The following is a 19,224-nucleotide window of genomic DNA, read 5'->3' as shown; positions in this document are numbered from 1 at the left end:
AAATAATTTGCAAATTATATCTGTCAGGAGTGTCCCAAATATACAAAGAACTCTTACAACTTACAACAGAAAGACAAGCAGCCCAGTTTAAAAATGGCAAAGGACTTGAATAGGCATTTCTCTTAAGAATAATATAGAAATAGTAAATAAGCACATGAAAAACTATTCTGCATCATTAGTCACTAGGGACTTGAAAATCAAAAACACAATGAGATACCACTTCACACCCACTAGGATAGCTATCATAATAAAACAAAAACAGAAAATAATGGGTGAGGATATGGAGAAATTGGAACTCTTATATATTGCTAGTGGGAATATAAAATGGTGCAGCAACTATGGAAAAGGTTTGGCAGTTCCTTAAAAAATTAAACAAATAACTGCCCTATGACCAAGAAATTCCACTCCAAAAGAACTGAAAACAGACTCAAACAGAGACTTGTATGTTAATGCCAACATTCATTACAGCATCATTCACAATACCCAAAGGTGGAAACAGTCCAAAGTCCACCAACAGATGAATGGATAAATAAACTGTGAGGAATATATATTCATATATCTACACACACACACACACACATACACACACACACACACACACACACACATATACACACACACACACAGAATATTTCTTGGCCATAAAAAGTAATGAAGGACTGATACATGCTGCAATATTGTTGAACTTCAAAAATACCATGCTAAGTGGAAGGAGCCAGGCACAAAAAGTCACATATTGTATGATACAATTTTTATGAAAAATCCATAATAGTTAAATCCATAGAGACAGAAAGTGAATAATGATTGACAGGGGCTGGAAGGAGGGTAGAATGGGAAGTGACTGCTCAGTGTATACAGGGTTTTCTTTTGAGGTGATGAAAATGTTTTGGAACTAGATAAAGGTGGTAGTTGCATGACACTATGAATGTACTATAAATGCCACTAAACTATATACTCTAAAATGATTACTTTTATGTTATATGAATTTCACCTCAATTTTTAAAAAGATAGATAAATTCATACATACTCATATAGAAATTGAGAAAGAAAAATACGACAAAAATATTAAGTTTGTGTTAACATTTTATATTAATATATAATAATAAATATACATATAAATATAAATATTAACCTAGATGATAGAGGTATGGATGGTCATTGAATTAGTCTTCAAATTTAATGTAGGAGCCCTTTTTTGAAATAAAACATTGGGAAGACCTGCATAAGTAATAACAGCTTCAAATTATAGGCAGTAAAAATTGACAAAAATCACAAGGAGAAATTGACAAATCCACCATCAAAGTAAAAGTTTTTGATAAACTTTCAATAAGTGATAGAGCAAGGAGATCAAAAAATTAAAGATAAGAAATACTTGAAAAATTTTTTATTTTATAGACATAATAGACATATATTTGATTTAATAGACATATCTATCCAACAACTGCAAAAATATGTTTTCAATGCATATGGAGTATTTAAGAAAATGGACTGTGTATTAGAAGACAAAGCAAGTCTTGACAAACTTTGACAAAAAAGTATCCTATAGAACACATTCTGACTGTAATGCTAGTTATCGGAAATAAATAACAAAGAATTTTTTTTCAAAGAATATATTTTTAAATATACATTTGGAAATTTAAAAGCACATTTTAAAATTATTCATGGAATAAAGGAAAATAAGGTGAAAGTTAGAGAAAAATGGAACCAATGATGACAAAAATAGTAGACATCAAAACTTGTAATGCTGGAAGAAATATATAGCCATATCTTAGAAGAAAGAAAAGCTAAAAATTAAGGAAATAAGCACCATTTAAAACACTAGAGGTGGGGAGTATAGCTCAAGTGGCAGAGCACATGCTTAGCATGCATGAGGTCCTGGGTTCAATCCCCAGTACCTCCTCTAAAAATGAATACATGAATAAACCTAATTACCTCCCCTCTCAAAAAAAAAGAACAATAAAAAAATTTTTAAACAGTATAAAAAGAAGCAACAAAACAAAGACATTAAAAATAAGAAAATAATAAAAACATAAACTAATGAAACAGGAAACAAATATACATCAAACAGCAACAACAAAGAAAAAGGTTGCTTTTAAAAACACTAATAAAATTGGCAAACTTCTGGCAAGACTGATCAAGAAAAAAGCAAGACACAAGTTAAAATACTGGAAATATAAAAAAGAAAAATAACTACAGATACAGCATAAATTAAAAAATAAGATTATTAAGAGGATCTTTATGCCAATAGATTTGAGTGAAGAAACAAGTTCTTAGAAAAGAGACTCAAGAGAAAAATAGAAAAAATGAAATAGAAATAGAAAAACATGAATGGTCTTACAATCAAACAATACAGAAATTGAATATCTTGAGTATCTTAAATGTTTTCACAGACAGACAGACACACAGCCAGTTCTACTGGGAAGAGTTACTTTCAATTTTAATCAAACTGTTCCAGAAGCTAGAAAGAAAGTAAGCACTCCCCAACTAAATTATAATGATAGCACAATTTTGATACCAAATTCAAGGAAGAGTATTACAAGAAAGAAAATTTCAAATCAATCTTACTTACGAATACAGATGCAACAATCATAATCAAAATATTAGCAACTCAAATAGAACCTTTTTAAAAAAGCAATTCATCATGAATAAGCCACCTCTCTAGCCAAAAAACCCTTAGTTTATAGTTGTTCGCTGATTTCTGTGGTTCAAATACTACAAACTTGGCTAATTTCAAAACACCAGTTTGACTTCACTGAATGCAGAGTTGGGGAGAGATGCTAACAACCAGCTTTCACCAATCACTGAGTTGTCTTCTATATACCATTTCCTTGACTTAACTTGAAGTTACTGGGCTAAACTCTTTATATATATTTAACCTTCACCTTATAAACTTGTAAGATAGAAACTATATTATTATACCAATTTTACAGATGAAAAAACCAAGGCTTTAACAATTTAAGCAAATAGCCCATGGTCTAATAGTGAAGCCCTTTGTAAGAGTTACCCAAGATTTGAACCCAAGCTGTTTTTTAACTCCAGAGTTGGAAATCTTTTCACTGTCTATAAAACTTTATCACTCAGAGTTATTTCATTTCTAACAGGACGCCCAACTAAAAGAAAATTGAACAATCAAAAGTCTTGAATTACATAGTTTTAAAGCTGGGTCTGTCACTCAGAAATGCAAGGCTCTGGGTAGGCATCTCTGTGATCCTCATAGCTTTCCCTCAGAGTCACAAGACAGCTATGTAGCTCCAAGCACAACATTCTTCTATCCTCACCGGAAATATCCAAAGATAAGTGGAAATGGGCAGGTTTTCTCCCCATATATCTATTTTTATAAGGATGGAAAACCTTCCCAAAAGCTCCAGTGAGAACTACCTCAATGTCTCACTGACCAGAAGTAGATCACCTGTTGACCTCTAAACCAAACACAGAGGTATAGGATAACCATCATCATCACAATCCACTCCCCGGACTTCGCCCTCCTTGCCTGATCTATTACCACTCAATATTGGAAAAAGAAAAACATCAATTCCATTAGCAAGAGGGAGAGGAAAATGACTGTTAGGGTGGCAACCAATATGGTGCCAACAGCCATTTTAAATTTATGTATGTGCCATGACTTAATTAAGAAATTCCATGTTGAAGGATAGTTAGGTTGTTGTTAATTTTACACTGTTATAAAGAAAACTGCAATGAACACATTTGTAGCTTTTTCATATTTTTTAGTTTTTCCTTGAGATAAATTCTCAAAGTAGATTTTTGGTATCAAAGCAAATTTGTAACATTAAAACAATACATATTGACAAATTATCCTCCAAAAAATGTTTAAGCAAATCCATGCTCTCACCAGGAGAGTATGAGAGCACCCTTTTCTTCACGTGCTTAAAAACATTAATTAGCTTTATCACTGTTTTAAATATTTGAAAATATAATTTAAAATTGTATAACTTTTTCTTTTAAAGCCTAGTTTTTAAATTACAAAAGTAAAAAGTTGCTTTTTGCCAAAAATTTAACAGTCCAAACATTAAAACGTAATCATCCTCTCTACCCTACCCTCAACTGCCACTATCTCATTCCCCAGTGGTAATCATTGTTAACAACTTCTTAATTCCACAATTGCAGGGACTTTATCTTGTTCTTTGCTGGATCCCTAGTTAATGGCCCAGTTCTTGGCATATACTGCATTTAATACATATTTATTTATAAAAATGGCATCATACCTGACATTATTTTCTGAAACTTGACCTTTTCCTCCAACAAATTGTAAATATCTTTTTATTCTTTGTATGTATAGAGTTCCCTCATTTCTTAAAAATATGAATAGTATTCCATTTGAATGGAACCATTTATCAACCCTCTAGATGAGTTATTCCAATTTTTCACTATTTTAAGCACCAATGAAACGAGTAACCTTGGAAGTATATCTTTGTTTTGTGTGCAAATATTTCTGAGGGATAAGGTCCTATAACAGATTCAAGGTCAAAAAATATGTGCCAAATTGCTTTCCAAAAGACTGCATCAATTCACACTCTCTCCAACATGTGAACAGTTTCCTATTCTCAAGCCAGCACTTGATATCTTAAATACTTTTACCTTTTGCTACACTGAGATGTTCAAATTTTATCTCCTTATTTGAATTTTAGGCATAACCACTTAGGCAGTAGTTTAACAGTTTCTTATGTTTCTTATAATCATTGGCCATTTGTATTTCATCTATAAATTGCCTCTTTATATCCTCTACATATTTTCCTTTTTTTTTTGTCTTTTTCCTGTTCATCTGAAGGAATTATTGTTATATTATAGTTACCTTTTTTCTACTACATATTTTGAAACATTTTTCCCAGTTTGTTATTTGTTCCTTAACACTGTTTTTTTGTATTTTATTTGATTATTTTTATTTGTTAATTTTTTTGATTGAAGTACAGTCAATTACAATGTGTCGCTCTCTGGTGTACAGTACAATGTCCCAGTCATGCACATACATACATATATTCGTTTTCATATTTTTTCATTAAAGGTTATTGCAAGATATTGAACTTAGTTCCCTGCGCTATACAAAAGAAAAACATTTTAATCTATTTTTATATATAGTGGCTAACATTTGTAAATCTCAAACTCCCAAATTTATCCCTTCCCACCCCCTTTCCCCAGTAACCATAGGATTGTTTACTAAGTCTGTGAGTCTGTTTCTGTTTTGTAGATGAGTTCATAGTGCCCTTTATTTAATTGTTTTTTTTTAGATTCCACATATGAATGATATCATATGGTATTTTTTTTTCTCTTTCTGGCTTACTTCACTTAGAATGATGATCTCTAGGTCCATCCATGTTGCTGCAAATGGCATTATTTTACTCTTTTTATGGCACAGTAGTATTCCACTGAATAAATATACCACAACTTCTTTATCCAATCATCTGTCAATGGACATTTAGGTTATTTTCATGTCTTGGCTATTGTATATAGTGCTGCTGTCAACACTGGCGTGCATGTGTCTTTTTGCATTACAGTTCCCTCTACATATATACCCAGAAGCAGGATTGCTGGATCATATGATAAGTCTATTTTTAGTTTTTTGAGGAATCTCCATACTGTTTTCCATAATGGCTGCACCAAACTACATTCCCACCAGCAGTATTTGTTCCTTAACACTGTTGATGGTATCTTTACCATACATGAATTTCAAAATCAAAAATGTCTTTTTTGATAGAGTACTTAGTATGGTTTCTTAATTGGTGTAGCTTATAACATAATATTTTGCTATCTGGTATGGCAAGGCCCTTCTCAACACTCTATTTTTTCAATGTTTTTACTTTTTGCTTTTCCAGCTTAGTTTACCAGATTTCCATGAAAATTGCTGCTTTTTTTTTTCAAAACATTGCGAATGAACTACCATGTCAAATCACTCAATTCAAACACCTTTGATTCTTTCCTCTCTCTCTCTAGCAGCCTCCCTCTTTAAGATTTCTCATATATTTTCTCTTTTCACTGTTTCCACAGTCATGGCCTTAGTTTAGGCCTCCTCACTTATGAACTAAATTGCTGCAATAACATTTCACTATGTTTCCCAATCTCCAAACTCACTGTCATCCAATTCATTCTTCACAATGTAATCAGAGACACTTCAAAAAAAAAAAATCTGATTATCTGACTACATGTTTGAAATTCTTCAGAGTAATTTGGACCCTTTAATTTATCATTGCAATGTCTACCTATTACTTTGGTATCCTCTCTGCCCATTTCTCTGTAATTTCTTGGTCATTCCCTTTCCAGTCTCTTATGAATCTTCCTTCTGTCTAGAAACTTTTCCTTTGGTTTCTCAGTTAGTCATTTCTTTCTTCCTTAAACACTCAGCTCAAGATTCACCTTTTCCAGAAATATTCATTTATGATGACACAGCACCTAATGTATACATCTGTCAAGGCACCTATCAAACTACTCTGTATATGTATGTTCATAGCAATTTTGTTCTTAATAACCCAAACAACCTAAATGTCCATTGGTAATAAAATTAGTAAATAAGTTAATAAAATTAGTAAATAAGTTATAGTTTATTCATTCACTGGAATGTTAAACATCAATAAATAAACAACAAATTACTGATACATGAAACAATATGGATAAACCTTGCAGACATAATGTTGAATAAAGACAGACACAAAAGAATACATGGTGTAACATCCCACCAACCATACTGGAAAACCTAATGAATCACAAGACACTAAGCAGAGTATATAGAAAGCTTATGCCTCTGAAATAGAGAATAATTAGCTACTATTTTATTAAGCCCTACTTCAATCCTGCCTAACAAATCAAAAAATCAAAAAATTTCATAGTACCTTAATCAGGTTCAAGGACAAAACCCAAGAATATCCAGCATCCAATAAAGTAAAATTCACAATGTCCAGATCCTAGTTAAACTTGTCAGGCATGCCAAACAGCAGAGGGGGGAAGTGATCCATAATGATGAAAAAATTCAATAGAAACCAACCCAGAATTGAAAGACATGAAAGAGTTAGTACACAAATACATTAAAACTTGTATGCCACATGTTCACATGTTCAATTTTCAGTAAAGACATGAAAGATATGAAAAAGATCTATTAAAATGTTTAGAGAAGAAAACTGCAATGGATGAAATGAAAAATATATTGGATAATATTAACAACAGATTTGACATAGGAGAAGAAAAAAATGAACTTGAGCATAGAGCAACAGAAACTACCCAAAACTAAATATAAAAAAAGATAATTTTTTAAATGAGCAGAGCATAAGTGACCCATAGAATAACTTCAAGGGCCTAATATTTGTGTAATTGGAGTCCTCAAAAGAGAGGAAAGAAAAAGGAAGACAGGAAAATATTTGAAGAAATGAAAGTCTAAAAGATTCCTCAGAAGACTAGGAATAGACTTACCATATGACCCAGGAATCCCACTCCTGGGCTTGTATCCAGAAGGAACCCTACTTCAGGATGACACCTCCACCCCAATGTTCATAGCAGCACTATTTACAATAGCCAAAACATGGAAACAGCCTAAATGCCCATCAACAGGTGACTGGATAAAGAAGGTGTGGTATATTTATACAATGGAATACTACTCAGCCATAAAAACTGACAACATAATGCCATTTGCAGCAACATGGATGCTCCTGGAGAATGTCATTCTAAGTGAAGTAAGCCAGAAAGAGAAAGAAAAATACCATATGAGATCGCTCATATGTGGAATCTAAAAAACAAAAAACAAACAAGCAAATAAACAAAAACAAAGCGTAAATATAGGACAGAAATAGACTCATAGACAGAGAATACAGACTTGTGGCTGCCAGGGGGGCAGAGGGTGGGAAGGGATAGACTGGGATTTCAAAACTGTAGAATAGATAAACAAGATTATACTGTATAGCACAGGGAAATATACACAAAATGTTATGATAACTCACAGAGAAAAAAATGTGACAATGAGTGTGTATGTGTCCATGAATGACTGAAAAATTGTGCTGAACACTGGAATTTGACACAACATTGTAAAATGATTATAAATCAATAAAAAATGTTAAAAAAATAAAAAATAAAATAAATAAATAAAAATTTTCAAACTTGATGAAAATTATATGCTTACATATTTAAGAAGCTTAACCAACTGCAATATAAGAAACAAGAGAAAAACTACACCGAGGCACGTTATAACCAAATTGCTCAAAAACTGAAAAAGAGAAAAAGAAAATACAAAAAGTAGGCAGAGTGGAAAAAAGACACATTATGTACAAAGGAATGCAGACAGGATAACAGCAGATTTCTTTTCAGACACAATGCAATAGAAAAGACAGTGATGCAACATTGTTAAAGTTAGTTTAAAAAAACTGTCAATTCAGAATTCTATACCTAACAAAAATATTTTTCAAAAACAAAGGTTAAATACTGACTTTTTCAGACATACAATAGCTGAAAACATTCTTCATGAGCAGAACTGCATTATAAGAAATGTTAAAGGAGGTCCTTAAGGTGAAGGAAAAATAATAGCAAACGGAAAAATAGATCTACACAAAGAAATGCAGAGCAATAGAAATCAACTCCTTGAATAAATATGTAAGAATATAAAATGTAAATATCCTTAAAAGATAATTATTTAAATAAAAATATTAACAATGTATTGTGGGATTTGTAATATATATAAAAATATGGCAACAACATTAATATACAAGGCTCATACTATACATGAAGTGGTATAATATCACTTAAAAGTAACTGGAAGATTTTTAACTGTATGTTATAAACCCTACAGCATTTAAAAACACACACACAAAAAGAGTTCTAACTTAAAGTAAAATTAAATGTAAATGGTCTAAACACACCTAACCAAAGGACAGAAATTGTCAGCTTGGGTAAAAAAGCAAGACAATTACATGCTATATAAAAGAAATATACTTTAAAGACAAAAACATCAATAAATTTTTTAATGGAAAAATATATCATGTTAATATTAATAAAAGAAAGATTAATATTAACATTAATTACCAGCAAAATAGATTTCAGAGCAAAGAATGTTACCAGAGATTTTAAAAGGTCTTCAATAATGATAAAGGGATCAATGAAATCAAGAGAATTTAACAATCTAAAGACATTTATCCACCTAATAAGAGAGCTTCAAAATACACGGAGCAAAAATTAACAGAATTACAAGAAGAAATAAAAAATCCACAATTCTACTAAAAGACTTATTAATGCTTTTTCAATTATTAATAGCACAAGTGAGCAGAAAAACAGTAACGATATAGTAGATTTTACAAACCCTATCAACTAAGTTGACCTATCTGACATATATAAAACACTCTATCCAACAATAGAAAAATACACATTCTTTTCAAGTGCATATGGAATATTTCACCAAGGTAGACCATATTCTGTGTCATAAAGCAAGTCTTGGTAAATATAACAAGATTCAAGTCATATATAATATGTTCTTGGATCCCAGAGAAATTAAATTAGAAATCAATAAAGGAAGATCTCTGGAAAATCTCCAAATATTTGGACACCAAATTAAACACGTATAAGTAAAACACGGATTAAAGCAGTAATCTCAAGAAAAACACAAATTATTTTGCACTGAATGAAAGTGAAAACAAACATACAAAACTTTGTAATACTTACTAATGTGGCACTTGAGAGAAAATTATAGCACTAAAGTTGTATTAGAAAAGAAGAGAGATCTCAAATCAGTGACTTCAACTTATGCCTCAAGAAACTAAAATAAAAAATGAGAAAGTTAAGCCCAAACAAAGCAAAAGGAAGAAAATAATAAAGAGTAGAAATCAAAGAAATAAAAACCAGAAAAACCATAGACAAAATCAATGAAACTAAAGGCTAGTACTTTGAAAAGATTAACAAAGTTGATAAATCTCTAACCTGATCAGGAAAAACGACAGAAGACACAAATTACCAATATCAGGAATGAGAAAGGTGATATCAATATAGATTACACAAATGCCAAATGGGTAATAAGGGAATATCATGAATAACTTTAAGCCAACATATTTGACAACTTAAATGAAATGGAAAAACCCATGAAGGATACAAACTACCAAATCTCACTCAAGAAGAAGCAGATAACCTAAATATGTGAATATCTATTAAATAAATTGAATTTTTGGTTAAATCCTTCCATTAAAAAAACTCCATATCCAGATGGCTTTATTGGTGAATTCTACCAAGCATTTTTGGAAGAATTAATAATAATTCTATACAAACTCTTCCAAGTTGAAGAAAAGGAAAACTTTTCAACTTATTCTAAGTGCCACCAGACAAAGACATTATGAAAAAAAAAAAAAAACTACAAATCAATATCCTTCATGAACACAGATGCAAAATTCTATACAAAATTTAGCAAACTGACTTCCACAATATAGAAGAAGTTGCAAGGTTGTTTTACGATAGAAAATCAGTTGATATAATTCACCATATTAACACAGTCTTAAGAGAAAACCGTATGATCATTTCAACAGACAGGGATAATGCCTTTGAAAAAAAATCCAACATCCAGTCCTAATAAAAACCCTTAGCAAACTAGGAATAAAAGGGAACTTCACTGACCTATAAAGGGCATCTACAAAAAAATCTACAGTTAGCATCATACTTAAAGGTAAAAACAGAATGCTTTCCCCTAAGATTGGGAAGAAGACAAGGATGTCTGCTCTCACCATCTCTATTAAACATTTTATTGGGGGGGTTTAGCCAGAGCAATAAGGCAAGAAAAAGATGGTAATGACATCCAGATTAGAAAGAAAGAATTAAAACTCATTATTTGTATGACATGATTGTCTATGTAGAAAACAGTAAGGAAAAAAGACAGTAAAACTGGTAAGTGAGTTTGTGATTAGAAAACTTTCAGGATACAAGATTAATATATAAAAATCAATGGTATTTCTATATACTAGCAATGAATAATTGGAAAAAAAATATTAAAATAATAACATTTATAATAGCATCAAAAAACCAAAAAATTTAGGGATATATCTGACAACAGATATGAGAGACTTGTCCCCTGGAAATTCCAAAACATTGCTGAGACTAATTAAAGAAAATATGAATAAATAATGATTTATACTTTGTTCACATTTCAGAAGGCTCAATGTTGTGACGATGTTGATTCTCCCCAATCTGAGTTATAGTCAATGAAATAGCAGTAGGCTTTTTTTTTTTTTGTAGAATCTAAAAGGCTAATTATAAAATTCATATAGATTGCAAAGGACCTACAATAGTCAAAACAATTTTGGAAAAGAACAGATTTGGAGAGCTAATGCTACCTGGTTTCAACACTTATTATAGCACTACAGCAATCAACAGAGTGTGGTATTGGTGTAAAGATGACAAGAAATTATTGGAACAGAACAGAGTCCAGAAATAGAATCATACATACATATATGAATAAATTGTTTTTCACAAGGGGCAAAGGTAAATCAGTGGAGAAAGCACATTGTTTTCAACAAAAGATGATAAGACGTAGGAGAAAAAAATATTATCATGAATTACAGAGAGTTTCAAAGGGCATGTCACATTTGATTGATTGGGCTACATAAAAATGTAAAACTTGGGTATTGAAAAGATAATCTAAACATTACAAGATATACAATAGATCTTTTGAAGAGAAGGTATATTTGTAAGATAAACCAACCACGAGTTCCTGCAAATTAATAAGTAAAAGACAAACAATAGGCAATTCAAAGAAAAATAAATATGAATAGTCAATAAACCAGTAAGTTGCTCAACAGAAGTGTCTTAGTTTGATATAACCCTACTTGTTTATTTTCGCTTTTGTTGCTTGTGCTTTGGGTATCATATCCATAAAATCACTGCCAAGATTTACGTCAAGGAGCTTCTTCTCTGTTTTCTTCTAGGAGTTTTATGTTTTCAAGTCTTGAATCCACTTCAAGTTATTTTTTTGTGAGTAGTGTAAGACAGAGGTCCATTTACATTCTTTTGCATGTGAATATCCAGTTTTCCCAGCACTTCTTCTAAGACTATCTTTTCTCCATTGGGTATTCTTAACTTCTTTGTTAAATATTAGCTGACCATATATGCAAGGGTTTATTTCTGGGCTATTGATTCTGTTCCATTGGTTTACATGTTTGCTTTTATGCCAGTATCATACTGCTTTGATTACTGTATCTTTGTAGTATATTTTGAAATTACAATGTGTGAGGCTACCAGCTTTGTTCCTTCTTAGGTTTGCTTTGGATCTTCAGGGTCTTTTGTGGTTCCATACGAATTTTGGAATGTTGTTCAGCCATAAAAAGAAGAAAAGTCTGTCATTTACAACAACATGGGTGAACCTTGAGGGCATTATGCTAAGTGAAATAAGTCAGAGAGAAAAAGACAAATACTGTATGATCTCACTTATATGGAATCTAAAAAAGTAAATGAACATAAACCGAAAATGGATTAGCAACTGCCAGGGGTGAGGTGGAGCTGAGGTAGGGGGTGGGATGGGGAGTAGGGGAAATGGGTGAAGGTGGTCAAAGGGTGCAAATTTCCAGTTACAAGATAAATAAGTTCTGGGATATAATGTACAGCATGCTGACTATAGTTAACAATACGATATTTTATATTTTAAAGCTGCTAAAAGTATATTTTTAAAGTTCTCACCACAAAACAAATTGTAACTGTGTGAGGTGATCGATGTGTTTATCAACTTTATTGTGGTAATCATTTTGCAATATACATGTATCAAATCACTACACTGTACATTTTAAACTTACACAAATTATATATGTCAATTATATCTCAATAAAGCTTAGAAAAAATAAAATAACTAAAGAAGTTGTTCAACATCATTAACGATTTTTTTAAACTTTTTTTTATTGAGTTATAGTCAGTTTACAATGTGTCAACTTCCATGTAGAGCACAATTTTTCAGTTATACATGAACATACATATATTCATTGCCACATTCTTTTTTGCTGTGAGCTATCACAAGATCTTGTATATATTTCCCTGTGCTATACAGTATAGTCTTATTTATCTAGTCTACATATGCCTGTCAGTATCTACAAATTTCAAACTCCCAGTCTGTCCCTTCCCACCTCCCTCCCCCTTGGCAGCCATAACATCATTAATGATTAAAGAAACAAATTATTTTCCAACAGTCTTATCATTGATCCTATAAAAGGTTGACAATAGTCCCCCAAATCCAGGCTAGTTCTCCAGTGTGCTCTTAGAAATGAGGTGTCCCTTCTGTAGGCACAGAAAGGTAACTGAAACATGATAAAAACTTATTCTGTTTATATCTGTCTCTATGACCTTGAGAAAAACATACCAGTGCACTAGGTTTCCATTATCAATTCTGGGCAACAAAAGAGGTAAACAAGATACTCCCTCAGTCCTTGCCAACTCTAACGTACCTTTTCAATTGGCTAAAAGGCATATTTTCTCTTAACTCCAAGGAAGATGACTCATCTTTCTGCAGTGGCCGTACAGTAACAAATGCTACACCATGGACCTTTTATTAGCTATTTAATTTAATCTCTACCACAACACTGCAAGCTTTTTATAGATGAGAAAATAGAAGTTCAGAGAACATAAGCAATGATAGACTCCAGTATTCATGACTTCTTTCCCACTGCATTGTAAAGAATCAGTGAATTTTTCTCTAGTTCTTTGCAAATCAAAGTATGAAAAAGGCTCTGAAGGACACCCAGTTGGTTAAAGTTACAATTAGTAGAAGAATTAGTTCCACACAAAATACTGAAAACAATTTTAACGTTGCATATTCCTATGATAGGCCTTGATATTTATGACACTATGTGTTGCAATTTTAAAGTGAGAAGAACTCTGGTCTTAGAGATAGGAAGATTTGATCTCAAATCCCAGCCCTGCTACTTACCAGTGATATAATCTTGATCAAGAACCAGATCCTCTATGCTAAACTCTGAGTTCACAGTGTTCCCACTGTATCCTATCCATAATTCTATGACTATATTAGCCATCAGTTGACTTGTTTTGGAGTCAGTTGTTCATGTGACAGTCTTCTCAATCAATATATTGCAAGCTGCTGAAAGACAATCACTTGGTGTCGCTGATGGCACCCCAGAAAGTTACCTGTATGTAAGAGTTTACCATACATATTTATAAGATGAATAGCTTATTATAAACATAACCAAGAAAGACAGGAAATACTAAAAGTTGGCAAAAAATAGGGAAGCAATCTGGTCAGGAGAACAATTTGTCAGTGATTATTAAAAGGCGTGATGCAAAGAATAAGACCCAAATATCACCCCACACACTTCCACACCCTACTCCAGGACTCCTCCACCCATATCTTCATCCCCTGACTTTCCTTCAATCCTTTAAATTGAGAGAAAACTACTGAAGAACAGGGGCCATGTTTTATTCACCTCTGAATTCTCAGAAATAGATAGTATAGTGCCCAATAGATGACTGTTGAAGTGAACTCAATGGTAACTTTGAGAAGGAAGAGATCACTGCATGCAGAATATTCATCTCAAGAGTTAAGGTTACAGTTTTAATTTATTTTCAGTTGAGATTTCTCTATAAGCAGGGAATTCTATCCCAAACACTGAAAAAAGCACATCATAAAACATAGTTCAGTCCATCTGAGTGATGTTTCAATTTTAGCACAGAATGTGTTGAACTTTAGTGTTCCAGATTCAGACATTTTAATGCAAATACATCAAACTTTCAATTATTCAAAGGTGAGTTATCAAATTTGTAGATTAGTTAGGCTTTTTGCTTCTTCTGCTCCCTCTAGCTACATAGACCTTTGGGTGTCTTCCCCTTCTTTCCTTGTACATGAATGGCAGTGAGATTAACTCATTATGAATAAAGGAAATATCTGTGATGCTTAAATGGTGGTAAGGAGTACACAGAAATCCATTGCCACCTGTATGTAGTTCTATTACTGGTCATAAATTGTACTGAAATAAAATGGCCACAGTATTCAAAATTCAAAGGATATTTCTTGAAGTAGTTCATCAGAGAACAATTTTTCCTCATAGCAACCAAAGAAATAACTAAATTAAAATTTTTATTTACAATAATAAAAAAATGTTATATTGATTCAAACCACGGGCAGTGTCTACAGACACACAACAGAGAGTGGATGTTGACATCACTGAAAGATTTGGTGAGTCAGGCTTATCCCAGCTTGCCCACGTCCTTCATTTAGTGGTAGGAAATCCACTGTGGTCAATTAATTTAATGTTTTGGTTCTAGTCAAATCCTTTGCTGTGATCCAGCTGTAGTCATCTCAGGAAAGTAAGGAAAAAATAATCCTGTTTATAAATTGTGAGCTTTTTTAATCCTAGTAAATATAATTTATTCTTTATATTCTCACTTATGTTCTCCTATCACTATTAATACTTCACGTAGGTATGAATATAATCTCCTATGCACTCAAACACATACAACTCCCATTTGCATGTCAAAACCTTTGGAAAGAAGAAAAAAAGACTTCTGTAGGGGAATGAATGTGTAAAGCTTTAATTGTGTTTATCTAGTGAATATACATACTTACATATATATGAAGAAGAACACAATAAAAAAAAAGTGAGGAAGGTGGGGGAGGGTATAGTTCAGAGGTAGAGTGAATGCTTAGCATGCACAGGGTCCTGGGTTCAATCCCCAGTACCTCCATTAATTAATTAATAAGCAAGCAAACAGACAAATAAATAAAATTACTTACCTCCCCTCCCCGCCCAAAAAAAGTGAGGAAAAGAGAAAAGTTAAAGTGACTGAATGGTGGGCTTCAGAGCTACCATGTGTGGCTGCACGGATTGTCAAGTGCACAGTTTCAGGGACAGCGGTTGCTCTGACTACAGGGTAGATGTCGCCTCCTGGAGTTGTGCAATACAGCAGTCTTTGGAGACTTTTCTTTTCCTTGGGATTCAACCATTTTGGTTTATAAAAAGAACTAGACTGTAACTACAGCTCCAGATCACACTTCTTAATCTCCTAGAATGGTTGGAAATAACTTGTTCCCTTATAAGGAGAGAGGGGAAGGAGAAAGAAAAGTAGAAAGAAGAGAAAAAAGTACCTACATAGAGGTAAGAGTGAAAAAATAACAATAGCTAAAATTTTTTGAACATTTACCATGTGCTAGGTATGGTTCATAGCACTTTGTACACATTAACTCTTTTAATCCTCCCAGCTATTGTAGGAGTAGGTACTATTACTCTCCACATTTCACAGAGAAGGGAATTGAGGCCGGGAGATGTTAAATTACCAGTCCAACACCACACAGCAGTAAGTGGGAAGATGTGAGGTGGGAGAGTTAGAGCTGACCGGCTCCTTTGCTTTGCAAAATTGTGACTATCAGTTGAAGATCAAGTGGAGGCTCTTCTCATTTAAATCTTTATTTGTCCTTGCTAAAATAAATATTTTTATGGGGAAAAGCAGTCCTTTACGAAGACCCTCTGTCTTCAATCATAAAATCAGATTTAAGAATAAAGAAAAAATAAGATCCAAATATAATTCTGACAAAATAACAAAAATTCTCCCAAATAAGCCCCAAAATTGAAATTAAAATGTCTAGGATTACACTTACAGTTAGCACGAATACCAGAGAAATAAACGATAATTCTTAATTGATCAGCTAGCACTTTGTGGAAACTTCTGGTTTTTAGAATGAGTAAATGGACATGTTAGGAGGAGATGGGTAAACATCACAGAAGCACTGATATTTTTTTTAAAGGAACAGTCTAATTTAGAGAAGCAGTCACAAGAGCCTCTACAACCAAAGGAAATGGGAGTTGGGAGTGGGGCAGAGTTACTAATACACAGCACAGGAGGCCCGAAGTATTTCTAAAGTGAATCCTTAGCCTTTGTATATCTAATTGATTCCTTGTTTCATAGCTTCTGAATACTCAAACTTCTGCACATCCAATTTATCATACAGAGTCATATTCTTGTTGAAACTACTTCAACTTTATATGAAATTGTAATTTGAAAACCCAACTTAATGAAATTATGACTTCAAATGTAATAAGAAATTGCAACAATTTGTGTATTTGCTCCCGCTGTCCCATCCCAGTGTGCTGGGTTAAAATACACTATTTGAGCAATTGAAATATTTAGAGCTACAAAGGAAAATTTTATAGGTAAAGATAAAGTAGCATTTGCAATATGACCACTATTAAAGATCTGGCCTGCAGACTGCTGGCAAATAGTCTATTCTCCAGCTTGTCAAAACAACGCATTTTCCAAGCATGTTCAGAGCTTACAGAGGTCCTCCTTTATACCAGAATGTCAGGAATTGGAGAGACAAAAATATTTTGAAAATGATCTGCAATGTACATTGTTTTGTCAAAACCTAATCAAATGGGGGCAACTTATCAAAGTCAAGAAATGTTTCTTGGCTACAAGCGGTAGGATGCAGGCCTGGCCACCCACTCAGGGTAGACTTTAAAATACACTGGTCATTTGTCTTAAGATGAAGAACAATTGCCAAATATTTTATCCCAATTTGTCAGCCCTGCTCTATTCCAGTGAAATCCATCAGTCCAAGGCCAGTCGCACTATTTATTCTCTCCAGAACAATAAGCTTAACCTAGTAAGTTTATTTGCTTAAGTCATATGGTGAATTCTTTTAAATTATGCTTTGTTTCTAAAACTGCTTGCATTTTGCATTCATGTAAGCTTTTGCTGCAGCTGCTTGAGAAGAAAAGGAAAAAAGGCTCTCGTGGAGCTGTGAGAAGAGAATACATTTTTAAACTTTCCTTTCTTTCTCTAAAATTAGCACCTGGCATATGGAGTATTCAGCAGGTGGCTCAGCAGGGACAGGCTTACTGTTTTTCATACCTGCCACTGAGATATTTGACATTTTCACTAGCTAAGGAACAAGATTTTTGAGGCCATCATTGTGTGTGTGTGTGTGTGTGTGTGTGTGTGTACATGCATGTGCGGTGGGCATGCTGAGTAATGTCTCAGAGGTCTCTTAGAGGAGAGCACAGAAACAAATTACTAACAAAGTAAGAAAAGAAAGAAAAATTAAATACTAGAGAGGGGAGTATGTTTGCCTGTGTTCCATACTATTAAAGTTGAATAACTAATTCAAATCCCACTAGTGTTAGAGAATAGGAAAGTACTTTGTGACCTAAAGAATTCCAGGAATTACACTTTATAATAAATAGGAATAGTCTTTGAATATTATTTGAAGACCCCAATTTAAAGTTCACTGAGATAACTCCCCCCAAGTTGTATGAAAAGCAGCCACTCAATTAGCATTCCACGAACATTTATAAACAATAGTGGGTATCATGCACTATTTTAGGCAATGGAGCTTTAAAGAAAAAAGTGGAGTTTTGAATTTGAAAGAAATTTAGGAAGCATAATAAACTAACCTTGCATATGGGCAGTGAGAGAGACAGAAGAGTCTAGATTTCTGGCTTGATGACCAGGTGAATGGTAGAATCATTATGATGTCTGATAAAGACCACTAATTATCTAGTATCCACTCTACCAATTTTGTCTAGTAAGACATAATGACTTAAAACATAAGCAGACATCTATGCAAGTAGCATCCATGAAAATTCTCTTTAGGGAAGGTACTTAGGTACACTGACTTAGCAGGGTGGCAGCACTTTTTCTTTACCTTCCTTCTTCCTGCCAGAAATGTGATGGTGGGAGTACCAACCAGTTTGTGACCTATGAGGTAACCTGAAGATAGACACTTTGTAGTAAGGATTGTAAAAGAAAAAAAAAGGATTCTTGATAATTGGTGAGTCAGCATTTTAGCCCTCAGCTGACTAATTCCGGAGTTTTATTTTGTTAGAAAAATAAATCTTAATCTTATTTAAGATACTATTATTTCAAGTCTCTGTTATTAGCCATTGAAACTGATCCTGACTGAGTCCCTATTACAGAGAATAAAGTTGGTTGGGGCTTTTGGGTAGGTGTCAGGTTTATGAGGAAGTTCAACTTTGGATGCATTGTCTGTGAGGTGCTGGTGGAACACCCAGAAGTCACTTGGAAATACAAGATAGAAATATAGATTAATCCAAGAGAGAGGCTAACATCTATAGCTTATCATTTCCAGTCAGTGGTTCTTAATTCTCTTCAGATCATGACTATGGAAAGAACATTCTGTTTTTCATTTCTGAGCATTTAACTTGCACTATACCTTGAATGAAATAAAGGCAATCTTTATTTTGCATGACAGTACAGAACTATAAAATGAGTATGCAAGCTGAAACTATACAAAGTGATTTGAATAATCAA

At 33.0% G+C, this 19,224-nt stretch overlaps 1 protein-coding gene and 1 long non-coding RNA gene across 2 annotated transcripts in view; one reads left to right on the top strand and one right to left on the bottom strand.

Moving 5' to 3' along the window:
• ZNF280D (zinc finger protein 280D) overlaps nt 1–19,224 on the bottom strand; it is a 248,542-nt gene that overhangs the window by 212,061 nt on the left and 17,257 nt on the right. The gene's annotated exons all lie outside the window — the stretch shown is intronic.
• On the top strand, nt 5,815–13,842 carry LOC116664090. Its single transcript, XR_004320426.1, has 3 exons — nt 5,815–6,314; nt 10,861–10,863; nt 13,832–13,842. It is a non-coding gene; the product is annotated as an uncharacterized LOC116664090 (long non-coding RNA).

This window comes from Camelus ferus, chromosome 6 (assembly GCF_009834535.1).
Source record: "Camelus ferus isolate YT-003-E chromosome 6, BCGSAC_Cfer_1.0, whole genome shotgun sequence".
Classification (NCBI taxonomy): domain Eukaryota; kingdom Metazoa; phylum Chordata; class Mammalia; order Artiodactyla; family Camelidae; genus Camelus; species Camelus ferus.
This window is presented reverse-complemented; position numbering and strand designations above follow the sequence as displayed.